The sequence below is a fragment of the Spea bombifrons genome, chromosome 12 (assembly GCF_027358695.1).
Source record: "Spea bombifrons isolate aSpeBom1 chromosome 12, aSpeBom1.2.pri, whole genome shotgun sequence".
Lineage (NCBI taxonomy): Eukaryota > Metazoa > Chordata > Amphibia > Anura > Pelobatidae > Spea > Spea bombifrons.
The window spans coordinates 31,314,141-31,328,839 of NC_071098.1; positions in this window are offsets into that span (position 1 = coordinate 31,314,141).

Here is a 14,699-nt window from a genome sequence, read left to right on the forward strand (position 1 = left end):
TTAAAATGTAAAGGGACTATAAATGAATTGAAGTGAGGTGTATTTTTAGTATTTTTATTGTTTAATGATGACTTTATTTTATGTGTCACTAAAAAAATCAATCCTCAAGCCCGGGGGTTAAGTTGGTTCTGCAGCAAACCAATGAATCCGGACAGGTGATTAATTACACTAATTCCCTGCTGTGTTACTGTGTGTGATCAATGCTGTGTGGGGGGGGGGGGTTAGTGTGTGTCAGCATGAGTGTGTGTGTGTGAGAGGGAGTGTGTGTCAGTGTGAGTGTGTATATGTAAGAGAGAGCGTGTCATCATGAGTGTGTATGTGTAAGAGGGAGTGTGTTAGCATGAGTGTGTATGTGTAAGAGGGAGTGTGTTAGCATGAGTGTGTATTACACTCGAATGTCCCACCAATTTCTGTGCCCTCAGTCCCTTTCCCCGTCCGTACTCAGTTCTGCCATCTGTCTCATGGTGTTTGGTTACAGAAAATACCCATTTTTAATCAAGTTTACCAAATTTGCAGTAAAATGAAGTTTTTCCCTTAATAAATAGATGATCCCCGTGGAGCGCAGAGCCTCGCTGACTAATTTCCCTGTTTATCATTTCTTTTTGTTTCTGGCTCACGCCGCTATTCGCGGGCTCTGCCATGATTCAGAATTTCTGCTTTCTCCGTTGAGGAGGTAACGCGATTCAGCGTTAATTAATTATTACACATCGTATAAACCGGATAACACGTACAAAAAAAAAAAATATATGCGGTTTTCATGAAAGTGGCATAATTTTCCTGGAATTTTAGATTTTTTTAATTAAATGCGACCATTCTGTGTGAAAAAAACCAATCATATAATTAAGCAGCAGATAATGACCTATCGGTTCATCCTCTTACTTCTTACATAAATTGTTATTTCTAGATCAGTATAGAATGCTACCATTTACGCTGGGAAGCGGTTCCATGCATCCACCACACTGTCTGTAAAAAACGACTTCATACGTAGGATAATAGGGATAATCTGAAAGTTTAATCCGGCTGAAAAAATAATAATTAAGAAATACATTTACTATTAACTTAGTGGTTTTTTTTGTTGCTGAGATCAGTGGCAGCCTGTGGCAGAGCCAGCATTATTTAATCAATTTCCTGTCCTACATTTTCTTTTCCTCTCTCCCCCTTAAAAGTTTGCCTGGACCAATCAGCAGCAAGCAAATCTGTCTTCAGTATTTTGGACTCCCGGTGCACTTCCGCAAAAAGGGCGGAGCCCCCGGACACACCCTTTCCTCCGCTCCTCCAATAACCTTTTGCAGAAGTGCACCTGGAGTCCAGGATAACGACGAAAGAGCGGAGAAAGAAAAGCGTTTCTGCAACTCTCTTTTATCGTCAATTACGACTGCGATGTTCTGGCTCTTTCACAGCGCATTCTGCTAAATGGGCGGGGCCACAGGGAGGCCCCACCCCTTTGCTAATGAAGTCCGTTCCTCCATAGACTTTCATTAACAACTGTGTCCAGCTGGGTGATTAAGACTGAGCTATTCTATTGTCCCCCACGGGCAGTATGATAAGGAGTCGGGGGGTTTGTCTAGTAGGTTGGGGGCCGGATAACAGAGCGAGAACTCATTATATTATGGGGCAAATACTGTTTTTTAGTAATACAAATGGCGGTGGTACTCGCTATTTCTGAGTGGGTCAGTGATTTCATCTTTTATGTTACGCCTTTACACCTGTGTCGCTCTTGCCCATTGGATGCCTGAGAGTGATGGGAGGCAGTAGTCCCGCGGCAGCTGGTAGAGATGTGTTCTCCTGGCCCTGATCTGTATAACGTCTCTCTGTCTGGAAGCGATGCTGCGCAGGTGGAGGAGGAGCGCGATCCAGATGCAGCCGCACAAAACATGTTTAATAACAAAAATAAAGCATCTTTCGTTAACTCTTCCAGACCTGGAGCCTCTGCCTCAAAACACTGCGCCATGGGTTAATAAACCCTGTATATCCTGCTGTGATTAACCCCTTAGGGACCAATTACAGTCAAGAATTGTGCCTTACAGACCGCATGGTGATATTGAACATTCTAATTTTCCTCCATCGGAGACTCCTGCTAGCCCTGTGTCGGCATAGAATGTCATTGGCTCCTAAAGGGGCAACGTCCATCAAGTGCTACCCTGATGGTACGCATTCCATATCTTTACTGCCCTTACCGTAGGAAACAAACTTTTTGTCTTTCAATTCATTCATTTCGCATGCGGAATCATTTTGCACAGCGGGTGACGCTAGAATTAACACTAGCATCCCCATCATCATTTGCACTTGCTTGCAGGTAGCCATTCGAAGCCTTCTAGTAGCCAAGCACTAGTAGAAGGCTCCCATGCACTCACTATGGATTGAGATAAGCACCTCGGTCCCTTACTGAGTGCAGCTCACTTTTAACCGATCAGATCAATAACTTATGCAGGATTGGCTCCCCTGGCACATAAATAGTTAATCTTACATATGGAAGATATGCTGATATTACAGGTATTTTATATGACAAGGACCCAGACACCATAATTATATGATTCTTCATGTAGGGTGTCAAAACATATTCATCCACACACAGTTCTAATCAGTACATTTATAAATCCCCTACCCAGTGTAGATCACTATGGTATATGTTGGAGATAATACAAGATTATAAATATATATATATAATATTGTTATCAATTATACTGCAAAGCACAGACCCAGAACAGACATGAATCGCAGTAAATGTATCATTAAATCAATATACAGAACTTCATTGTATCTTTTTTTCAGCACTATGACATCACAGTGTAACATTTTGGGGGAAACAATGTAACAAAAAAAGTTAAGACAAAACAAAACATGAAAGGAGGTGATACAATGTAACAAATGACTCACAATACAGATAAGGGGAATCCCCAGAGGTGACAGTGTAGATAAACGACTCCATTGTGGTGCTGAAAGGGTTAAATTGTATGACTCCTGGTCTGAATTCGTTTCCTAAAGGGTTAACCTGGTTCCCAATTGCTGCTCAGGTCTTGCTTACCTCGTGTGCTTTTGTAGGACTCAGGGCAAGGCTGGCATGGTGGGAGGCTGGGTGCTGATGCCCTGAAGGGGTAAGTCCAGGGTGAGTGGTGGTGCTGCCTGTGAGGGTGAGTGTCTCTCAGTGCCTGGGAGTGAGTGAGTCTTCTCTGCCTGGAAGCAGGAGATGCAAGTGACAGGGAGCTGGAGGGAGGCAGATCTCCGCTTCTGGCTGGGCAGAGTAGGGTGGATTGGGAGGGTATCACACAAAGGGGTTTTAAAGATGGAGGAGGGGCACAGAGAGGAGATTCCAGAGTGGAGAAGATAGGAAGAGAGAATGAGAGAGGGACAGAGGGGAGTGATGAGAAAATGTGAGAGGGAGGAGAGGGTGAGGAAGAGAGAGCCAGAAGATGTTCCTGTGATCAGAGCTGAAGCTGAGGAGAGAGGACAGTATGGAGCAGACACACTGGGAGGCTCACTGGATTGGTAAGGGGATGGATGGGAGGCCAGGAGAGCAACAGGAGGCTGAAGGTGGTCAGGGCTGGTCTGGTGGTGGCAGAGGTCAGCATGACTGTGGTGTAGGCTGGATTATAGGGATTGTGGTGGAGGCTGGATCAGAAGCTCAAAGTGGCAAAGGCTGGATGCTAGGGATTGTGGTGGAGGCTGAATCAAAGGCTGCAGGTGGCAGAGGCTGGATGATAGGGATTGTGGTGGAGGCTGGATCAAAGGCTGGAGGTGGCAGAGGCTGGATGATAGGGATTGTGGTGGAGGCTGGATCAAAGGCTGGAGGTGGCAGAGGCTGGATGAGAGTGAGAGGGGGGTGGACAGGCAGGTTGAGACCCCCATGGCTGTCCTAGACTATGTTGCAGTTTTATGAAGCCTGTAGATGGGGGTATGGGGGGGGGTATTTTGGACTGGGAGGTGTGCTTGTTTTTCTTTTAATACTTTGTGGAATAAGGAGCTGGGCTGTAGGTAGACTTTCACTGAAGGTTAGGACACTTGGTCTTAAAGATGCTCCAGGAGCTGCAGACAGGGGTGGCTTCCAGAACCCTGGTGGGGCGAGGTGGCACCAAGTTTGAAGTTCACATTAATTTGTATTGTGGCACCTGGGGCAGATTTGGGTCCAGGGGCACACAGGATGGATGATCAGGACTCTACAGACTGGACTCCATGAGCCCTCTCTGCCTCCCAGCCTCACTCCTCACACTTTTCTCTGTCTCTTCTCATAACAATACCTCCCCTGATGGCCTTGAAGCATCTCTCCCCTTCTCTCCTACTCACTTTTACTCCCCCACCCCTCAATCACTCTCTCCCCCCCAACATCTCTGCCCATTATCTAATGTCACTAATTATTTCTCCTTTCTCCTCCTCCTCTCTCCATTCCCTTTCTCCTGTCAGCCTCATCTCACCATCACACATTAATGTGTTAGAAACACAGGGATCCTCCATGGCCACAACACCCCCCCCATCATCATCATGATCACATGTTAACCTGTCTGCACATATCATATAAAAGCATTTTACATGATGTATGCTTTAACCCTTTGGCTCCCAGTGCTTTCTACTGTTCCTTTTTTCCATGCAGAGGCTGCAGGTCATGGTTCTGAAGACTGACTGGCAGGTAGTGATGCCTTTTAGTGACACCAGATGCTGTTTTTGGAGCTGTAAGGACTTCTCATGCTTAAATGTTTACAAAAAATAGTTGTTTTAGACCTAATATTCCTAATAAATATGTCTCTATCATATCAAATGTTGTCTGTATTCCTGTGAATGCCTATTGGCGTCATTAACCCCCAGCACTCAACACACGAAGCTTGTAACAAATGATCAGCAAATTGTCAACTCCAATACCAGCACACAAATGGTTAAAGGCTAATTATTACAGTGAAATAATTACTGCCCAAAGTCCTGCGTAAATCAGGACTGTAAATATACATATATATATTTGCAGATATATGCAGATTTGCTCCAGGAGAACTAGAACAAAGGGTTAACGTCAGCTCTTTCTGCTCAGAGACGTATGCATTTTATTAACCGGTCACTGCAACTGGTCCTGTCCCTTACTGCTTGATCGCTATATCGATTTCTGGGTTAAAAAGTACCAAATTTAGTTAAAATACTTAAAAGCTTTAATTCCCACCAGTAATAGGTCTCAATAACTGAACAACGACACCGCGATTCAGGGGGCTGATATAAATGCTATCGAAAAACACATAATAATTCAAACTGAACTTATTGAAACATTTTAATATAATAATGGATGGCTGGCGTGCATTAAAACAAATACAAACCAAAAAAAAAATATTATTATTATTAATGTTTTTATTATTATTCGTTAAGATATATATATATATTGTGACAGTCATGTAGGATTGGTGGTGGAAGGGAGGTATGTTTCTCCTAGATTCCTTTCCTATGTGAAGTAACACCTGAGTCTTCCACCTGCTAGGTAATTAATTAAGGTGAATGAGAGGGTGGATATAAAAGGGAAGCCAGGAGGGCAGGGAGCTCTCTGGCTGAGGACACAGAAAGCCTGTCTATGAGTAAAGGTTGCTGGACATATTATATTATATTATATTATATTATATTATATTAAGTTGGCAGAGAGAAGCTCTCCAGCTGGTAGTGAGGGACATCCTATGTATAGTAAGTGCCGGACAGGCAAGATGTTTCTTTTGTTGCTGTGTTATATTTCTTTTGTTCCTGCAACCTTTCTAATAAACCTGACCCTGTGTCAGATTGCACGAATTTACTGCTGTGTGCCTGGATTGAATGAAGACAGCGCTTGTCCCTTGACCTCAGCGAGGGGCGATCCCAGACCTACCTCACAATATATATATATAAATATAATAATTAATATACAATAGAGCATTGTCAGCGCGGAGAAATGATTCGTGGGAGAAATGATTTAAAAGCCTTATTACGGGAATTTTAAAAACAAGTAGGGTCAGGGGTCAGAAGCGGATTTACTCTAATTAGAGAGTTATTAAAAGTCCGGAGGCAAATTTATTCAAAACACACTGTAAACAGAATTTTGAAAAACGGTGAATTTTAAAATCGCTTTTATGGGTTCCAATAAATGGCGCAAACAACTGGGGGGGCCAAAGAACCCCCAAATCCACGGTGGGCAGGGGGTATAAAGCTATTTACATTTTACATGATACCGTAATACATCATGACACAATCCGCATGGGTTTCTGGTGTTAGTGGCTCGCCACAGCCTGATAGGATATGTTAAGGCATAAACCCAAGTGTCCCTGTTTAAGAGGGACAGTCCCGTTTTGGGCCCCAAACCCCTTTTTCCTCCTCAGATGCCCCAGCAGAATGAAATTACTAGGAACGCGTACCAAATAGACTGGGTGAAGGCGTCGTTACTTCAACTATGTCAAACTCTCAAAGTTATTGGATGCATTCTCAGGGTGCATGGGGCAGATTTCTACCTGGAACCTAGGGGCAAAGTTAGCCCTGTAAATGGGGGAGGTTCCCATGTTAAAGGGGTAAATTCAGTTGCACTCAGGATCTTGCAGGTTCTCAGGGAGAATGGGCAAAATCTACGTCTTTCAGGATCAATGGAGCGTTTGTAAGGGTTACCCTATCTGGTGCCAAATTAGCCCAATGAATGGGGCAGATTCTCTGGTTAAAGGGGCAGAATATTGTGGGTATTCACTATTCAGCTGAACTGGCAGTTCTTCAGGATCTTGGCAGAATCTCAGGTTCTCAAGGTGAACAGAGAGATTGTAGGGGTCACCCTATCTGGTGCTGACCCTTCCCCAAATAAGGAGTAGAGGGTCACCCCTAGAAACCCCCAACTCGAAAAGTTAAATACCATGATAAATGTGATCAAATTTTGTCCTAAAGACGAGAAAAACTTGGACCGATTGGTCTCCATGGGGAACCCGACCCTCTAACATACCCAGAGGGAAATCATCCGCCTGAAACTCAATGTAATTCTTCCCCCCCGGGATTAATTTTTTTTGTAGGAGTTTCTCCATGAGGCAGCTGAGTGAAACCCCCACTAATTCCTATCTTTGATCTTCTCATTTTTGTATACATCATTGAAACCCAGAACCCACCTGTAGATCGGCCCCATCTGGCCCATCTAGCTTGTTTTTCCTGCTGTAAAGACTCAAACCTTAATCAGTCTTTGGTATCATCTTAGATTCAGGAGCCATATGTCAATACCATGCATGTCTAAGTTCCCTCTCTGTATTAGCCTCTAGCACTTCAGCTGGGAGACTGTTCCACTTATCTACCACCTCTGCATGCTGGCTTGGATTGAAGTAGCCTGGTTCAGCTTGGCAAAGTGAGTGAGAAACCAGAATGACGGGCAGCCTTTGACGTGTCCATTCGGTTCCTTGAGCTTGGCTGGATCTGGCTTGACTCCCATGGCTTGAGGGGCAGCCTTTGTGTCTAGGGTTTCTGGGGTGCATTCTGGTCCCCCATTGATATGAACCCTTTTTAGAACCCTCTCTATTTTCTACCACTGGGTCCTATCCTTACCTGATGATTCCATGAATGCTGGCGGTGTGATAGCCATCCATAGCGCCTGAGCTCCGAGTTTATTGAGCGTGTTACGTGATCACAGCTCGGAACTGAAAAGAGTCCAAATGAATGAACGTCTTACCCTCGACCAGCATTTAGTTGGCAGCCGACGGCTGGAATATCATTACAAATATTTCTCTTGAAATCACCAAAAGAAAACTCTGGCTCAGTATCTATTTAGAAGGAATTCCCACCAAACGCTTCAACATTCCATAAAAAGATATAATAAAATAATATAAAAACAAATACTAAAATGCATATGCATAAAAAATATATATATACAGAAGCGATGAGGGATGCAAAGATACGGAATACGAAAAAAATGAACAAAGCATTATTTTCTGGAAACCTACATTTTTTTTTACATTTTTTTCCGGTTGAATAGCTCCTCGATAGTTAGCTTTTTTTATGTTTAAATGCATTAAAAAAAGAACAGAATTAATAATAAATGGGGACATTGAATTTTTTGGGAGTTAATAGCTATAATTTAATTATGCATGAGAGGGTAGCAGCTATTAAAAAAGAACAATTATTTAAAAAGCAATAAAAACATATTTTGAAAATATTTTTTTAAAAAATTGAAAAATTAAATACAATTATTGCAATAAATAAATACAGCTTTTGCTATTCTGAGAGAAATCGCTTTCTTGTACATACAGTTTTTTCAACGCGTCAATGGATCTTAATTACATTTTTTCGCTTTCATTTTTTTTCTGTTTTTTTTTTAACAAAAGTTATTTTTTTTTAGCAAATAACAATCAATCAGGGTCCATTTATAAAGCTCTTTATATCTATAATTCTTTTTTTTCTGTGTTCGGCTGAAGTAATTATTCACAAGGTGATATTTAATGCACTCGCAGCTCTCTCTATAATAATGAAAAATAATGGAATTGCTGTAATGCTCTTTTGATGCCGAACGTCTCGCATAATGCGCGGAGTGCGTATTGACTGCGGCGTGTTACGCTAATTGCACAGCGAATGAATGATGTAGTATTAACCCCTTAATGACAAAGCCCGTAGATGTACGGGCTCAAAATGCATTGTTTCCGATGGGTTTTGGGACCGCCCATCGTCCTTAAGGGGTTAAAGTTAATGCACAGGCTCCGCGGCACATCGCACCGGGGGCTTGAATGCTTTGTCTTGTTTCATAAAATCAGATATTCGATTTTAAGTGGACAGGAACGCTAAAAATAAATCGTCCCATGCATATTTTACCATCCTCCATTTAGCGACAACTATCCGTCTCTTATCTTTTTGCGTAGCGGAGGACCGGCCTACAGAATGGTCCATGAACGCGTCGGCCGTCATCTGAGAGGCTTCCCAAAATGCTAAAACCATGTCCCAATGGTTAATGGGGTTGGCTACGGGCTTGTGAGAAGAGGTGTCCTCTCAAGCAGATGACACAATATGAGAACTCAAGAGCGCGTGGCAAATATGGCCACCGGGCGTGCGTACAAAAAGAGACGATGCGGCCTTTGAGGCCGCGTCTCGACTCTGATTATCAGAATGAATACCGAAGGGAATGCTTTTTGAATGTTGTTATTGTATGTTTAGCTTTAAAGAGTAATCCTTTTGCGGATTCTGTGTCTGTTAAATGGAGGATATAACAGCAATGGTGGGATTTCTAGCCTCCTCTGGACATGGGCCATCAACAGGTCAAGGCTGGCCTTGGTAAAAGATGTTTTTAGGCTATAATTTTATCTAGACCTTTTGTCATTCTGGGGGAGATCCAAATGGGATTTTGATTTATTCGAGCCTGATCAAAACCCAGTTGGTCGAGCTGATGTGACGGTGCCTTGGCCAACTGAGGTCCACACAGGCATCTAGAAGATGCCCTGAAGACTCGCTCCTGCAAGAAGATGGTGTGCTTCAGATTAGACGCGGTTCTAGCTTGGCTGAAGTCACTCATCTGACTCAAGCCCAAGTAGTTATACCTCATTTTCTTCAAACCCTTCTTGTCCAAGTGGACATCTGTTGGCCAACTGTGTTGGGTTGCATCTGTGGCACCAGTTAGTGCCTTTATATGGTACAAAGCTCTTCAAATTGAAGGAAAAAGTTGGAAACTTTTACAATGATATTCCGATGAATTCCAGTTGATGGTCGCTCGACGCACGGTAACAGATGTTTCTGATAGCTCTGGGCTGGGAGCAGATGCTGGCTGCGCCAAGTGGACACACCGTCCCCGGTGCAATATTTTGTTTACTCATTATTTTCTTGGACAAGTTTTAGAAAACCTACTTTTCCTACAGGGACGATAGATGACAAATCCCGACACCCTCAAGGTTAAACATTTTCAACGACAAGGCCCGAGGTGTCCGTGCTCGGATCTGCCTGGATTAACAGTAATAGAAATTTCATATTTCAGGATAAATTGTCCAGGGTTTCATTAGCGCATTAGTCTTTTTTTTTGTAGACAACTAATTGGTGTCTCGAGTCTCTCACTAAGGAGTTCCAGAGAAATTGGAAATAAGGCCAGAGTCTCGGGTTCTCGAGGAGGTGAGTCTACACAGGGGGGGGGGGGATGGTGATTTGTGGCACACTGTAGGGAACGTGTAAATTAGTTTCGCGACCAGGGCTTGCCTGCACAGCGCAGAGACACTAAAATAGCTCTTTATACAACAGAATAAGAATTTTATCAAAAGGAGGCTCACGATCCTCAAAAAACACATTGCCGTCATCTTACTGGAAATGAAAATTGATTTATAACGGAACGAATTTGCATTATTTTTTAACACACAAGACCTTGATGATATCTAATACACCATCACTCAAATACTGGCCATCTGGTCCTAGTCGCGGCGGAACTAATGGGAAAATATGATGTGAGATTTATCTCCTTATCTCCTTATAATGTCTATTTTCTATAATGTTTTAGTAGGATATAAAGAAATAATTTTGTCTCAGATCTGTAGATTTTTCTTTTATTTTTTTCATTAGCTAAAAAATAAATAAATTAGAATTAAAATAATAATAATTTAATTTAAAAATAATAATAATAAATAATATTTTTTTTAAAAACACATCTTTTTTATTTAGTATAAATTCCAATTTCGAAGCGGGAATTTTTTTTTATGACAAATTTTTACTATACGTGGCATCAGGGCCAAAGGTGGACAAGCCCTATTCCCCCCCCCCATTTAAAATTGCTTGCATTATAAATGAGTCTGTGTCCCTTGCCTCAAAATATCCAGAAATCCATTACCTATTAAAATAACAAAATATACATTTACAAAAATATTCAAAAATAAATATATCTATTTTTGAAAATGTAATTAAAAAAGCCCCTCCCCCCAAAAATAGTGCATATTATAAATAAATCTTCCTAAAATAAATATAAATATAGTGGGGATTAAGGAAAAAATATGCTAACAAGCAACCCCTAAACACAAATTATTTGCCTTAAAAAAATGTTCTAAAAAAATAAAATTTTGAGGATATAATTTAGTTTCGACTATATATTTATTTTCTGTTCTTAAAAAAATGGCTGCATTGTTACTAATCAATAATAGTAGTAAAAACACCTGACACATATTTGAGTTGTAAGTAAGATTTATTTCTCACACGACAAGACTATTTATTTCCGAAGCGAAACGCGAAGGGAATCAATCAGTAAAGAGACCGAGGTGTGCGGAGCTCTATCACCTACCGTGTACTACTCGAGCCTCGGGCGCTTCCCGATGATAAACGAGAAAGTACGTCTGATTACACTCCACCGGGAACTAGATCACCCACAGCCTGGAGTGCCAACAGCGGCCACGCGTTTTCCTGTTCCACGAGCCAAAAATACCGTATGAGAATGCCACCGGATTCTTCTTCATTCCAAAAAATCACGTTCAAGGGGAACGGAAAATATTAAAGCAATATTTCAGGAGAAAGTGGTGGAAAATAACACAGAAGACTCAAAATGTGGTTTTTAAAAAACCTTTAAAAAAAAACATTATTTTTATTAAAAAAATGAAAGAATTACACACCTTACTAATTTAATTTTAAATAAATAACCCCCAACATATGTTTTTTTTTTAATTAAATTTTTCTACCTCTGCCACACACTAGAAAAAAGCTTGAAAATAAAGAGCTTGAATATCACAAATTAATTATTGTTAATCGAAATAAAATATCCAACCCAAAGCTGTCTTAATATGTAATTTTCTATTTTTTTTTTTTTAATTTTCTCCTTGCACAGTTATTTTAAAATTTATATTTGGCAAAAATACCATTAAAAACAAAAGAAACCAAATACAATAAGTCAAAATGAGGTTTTTAGGTATTTTCTCGAAAAAATATAGCCCGATTTAGCTTTTTTTCCAATCACATGTCTGCCGCTTTCCAATTTTTTCATTATCTAAGATATAATAAATAACGATTTCTATAAGCTAGAATATCTGTAATTACGTGTAATTAGCACCGATACGGAACGAGCCGTTTCTGTTAATTTCATTTGTGAACACAGCTGTGGGTTCTACTTAATCCTTTATTTATCCAACATTACTAATGAATCCCGTTAGACACGTGAATTAACGTTTACACCTGCGGTCCTCGATGTCATATTATAAAATATATTTTCACAGCACAGAAAAGGGTTATTAAAATCATTAACCTTTTTTCAACTTTTCTCCTCCTTAATAAATAAACTTCCCTCCTGTCCTTTGTTAAATCCCTTTATGTGTTTAAATGTTTCTATCCCACCCCCTCTCTCTCTTCTCCCACTCTCCCTCCCATCCCCTCTCTCTCTTTTCTCTCCCTCTCTTTCCCATCCCCTCTCTCTCCTCTCTCCCTCTATCTCTCCTATCCTCTCTCTCTCTCCCTCCCCATCCCCTCTCTCTCTTCCCTCCCATCCACTCTCTTTTCTCTCCCTCTCTCATCCTCTCTTTCTTCTCTCTCCCATCCCCTCTCTCTTTTCTCTCCTTCTCTCATCCTCCCTCTCTCCTCTCTCCCATTCCCTCTCTCTTCTCTCTCCCTCGCTATCTTGTGTCTCTCACATCCCCTCTCTCTCTCTTCTATCTCGCTCTCTCCCATCCCCTCTCTCTTCTCTCTCCCATCCCCTCTCTCTCTCTCTTCTCTCCTTCAAGCTGGACATATTGAGACCCCATTTCCCATAGCAAATCCTTCACTATTTGAGTCTTCTTACTCGGAACTCCCTGAAAAAAATAAATATCCTTCTGGAGATGGAGTCTCGAGAAATTCCATAATTGGTCAAGAAGCCAGTATGGAAGATATTTGAATTTTTATGAAAATGCAAATTTGTAAAAGATCACATAACATGGATTCAGCTGGTGGGAACGGCCACGCCAGAAATGTTTCCTTTGGGAAAACTGTTATCACTTGGTGGCCATTTCACCTCAACTCATCAAGACTTGACCTTGAGTATGGCTTCCATGTTGGCCAAGTTTGCATGAAAAGAGCAGCACACGGGTTAACCCCGAAATACATTGCCGTATTTTTTTATGGAAGTTCTTGAGAACCATTGGCTAGAATTACACTCGATGTAACAACTCAAGGCTTATTTTTAGAATAATAAGATTCTGAAATCAGAACCCAGCTTTAACCGCTTTGCATAGTGACCTAATATCGGAGGCGACTTCCGCGGCTCTTTACATAACTTTTACTGACGTTCGTGCCTGAAATGGTTGAGGGCCCCTTGATCGTTATTCATACAGTCATGAGAGGTCTTATTATACAGAAAGTCATGAGCCGCTGATTGCTGGAGGAACATCAAATATGTTATTATGGCTCTGGAGGGTCAGGAGAAGACATTTCTTTGTCCCATTCTCTCGCACATAATGAATCAGCGGGGGGGCCTTAGGAGATGTAAGAAGAATATTGTCAGCAGACCATAAATTGATGTGCGAGATCAAACTAGCTCTAGAGAAAGTACCACTAGCCCCCAGAGCTTACATTTTAATTTCACAGCCATAGTAATGATGTATTTCTACCTTCACACATTTCTCTACCGCTTACCGAGATGTCCTTTTAACGACCGCGGTTACAGTTTTGAATAATAAATGTCTTTTCAACCTGTTCCAATATGGAATTCTGGGATAGAGCATGAAATACAATGTAACTGGATGCACCGTAGTTTGTTAATGTATGATATTAATGAATTTGTGCCGACATATTAACGGTTAAATGAATGGTATAAATTGTATTTTTGTTACTGGCAGGAATCAGAAAGTGATCATTAAGCTTTATTAAAGGCCCATTAAGAAGAACATGGTCTGTTGACTCAGATATTAAATACACAGAGATCAGTTCCAGAGGACCCGCTGCAGAAATCGGCCAATCGAGGGCCATCTGTTAGCATTTTAAGTCAAAGGGAATTACAAAATACGTTGTAGGTCAACATTTTACCCCATTTTAAAAGATATTTTTTATAAAACGTGCCCCTCCGGAGGCGTTTATTCCGTAAGATTTGCCGGGTATCAGTGTCTGATCTGCCCTTTATGAGGGTAACTAATTGGCGGGATGACCTGCCTTCTAGCCACCAATGCTCCTTACCACCCCCTCTTTAACGTCAACTGGAACCCCAGTGACTTCATCCTCATAGCTTTCCCTTCTCCTGGCTGATCTACATGTTGGTAGAGATTCAAGGAGGCACTAAGTCCATGGACGGTTGGGAGTGGGGCTTGAGAAACCCCTCAAAACCAAACCTCAGATACGTGGGCAAAAGATGAGCTTTAGGGGGCCCCCCAAAAAAGAAGCTGAACCTTCGCTCCCTTCTCATGCTGTTGGCCACAAGAAGACATGGAAAAGAGGAGCTTCCAATGATGGAAGCCATTAGCGGTGTGATATAGACAAAGACTTTCTATTCTCTTCTTCTGTATAATAAAGCTGTACAGTTACATCACAGCGCGGCAACAAGATCCTCGGCTTATCGAAATCTGCTGCCTAATTGCTAAATTAAATATTTTACGTGAGATCTCTGTTCAGTTTTTTCCTACAGGCAAGTAATTAAAATTAAGCCGCTTGCTTATAGAGTAATAACTGAATTTGCGGAGGAGTCAATAAGGTTTGATGGATTTTTTTTTAGACTGTTTGTGATCTGAATCTGGTTCTGAGGCTCATCCGAAGACGCCGAGGGGGTTACAGGTCCACGCGTGGCACTAGCCCTGCAAGCTTAGCCAACGCGTGTCAGATGCAATAAGGTGGGCTAACAAAAT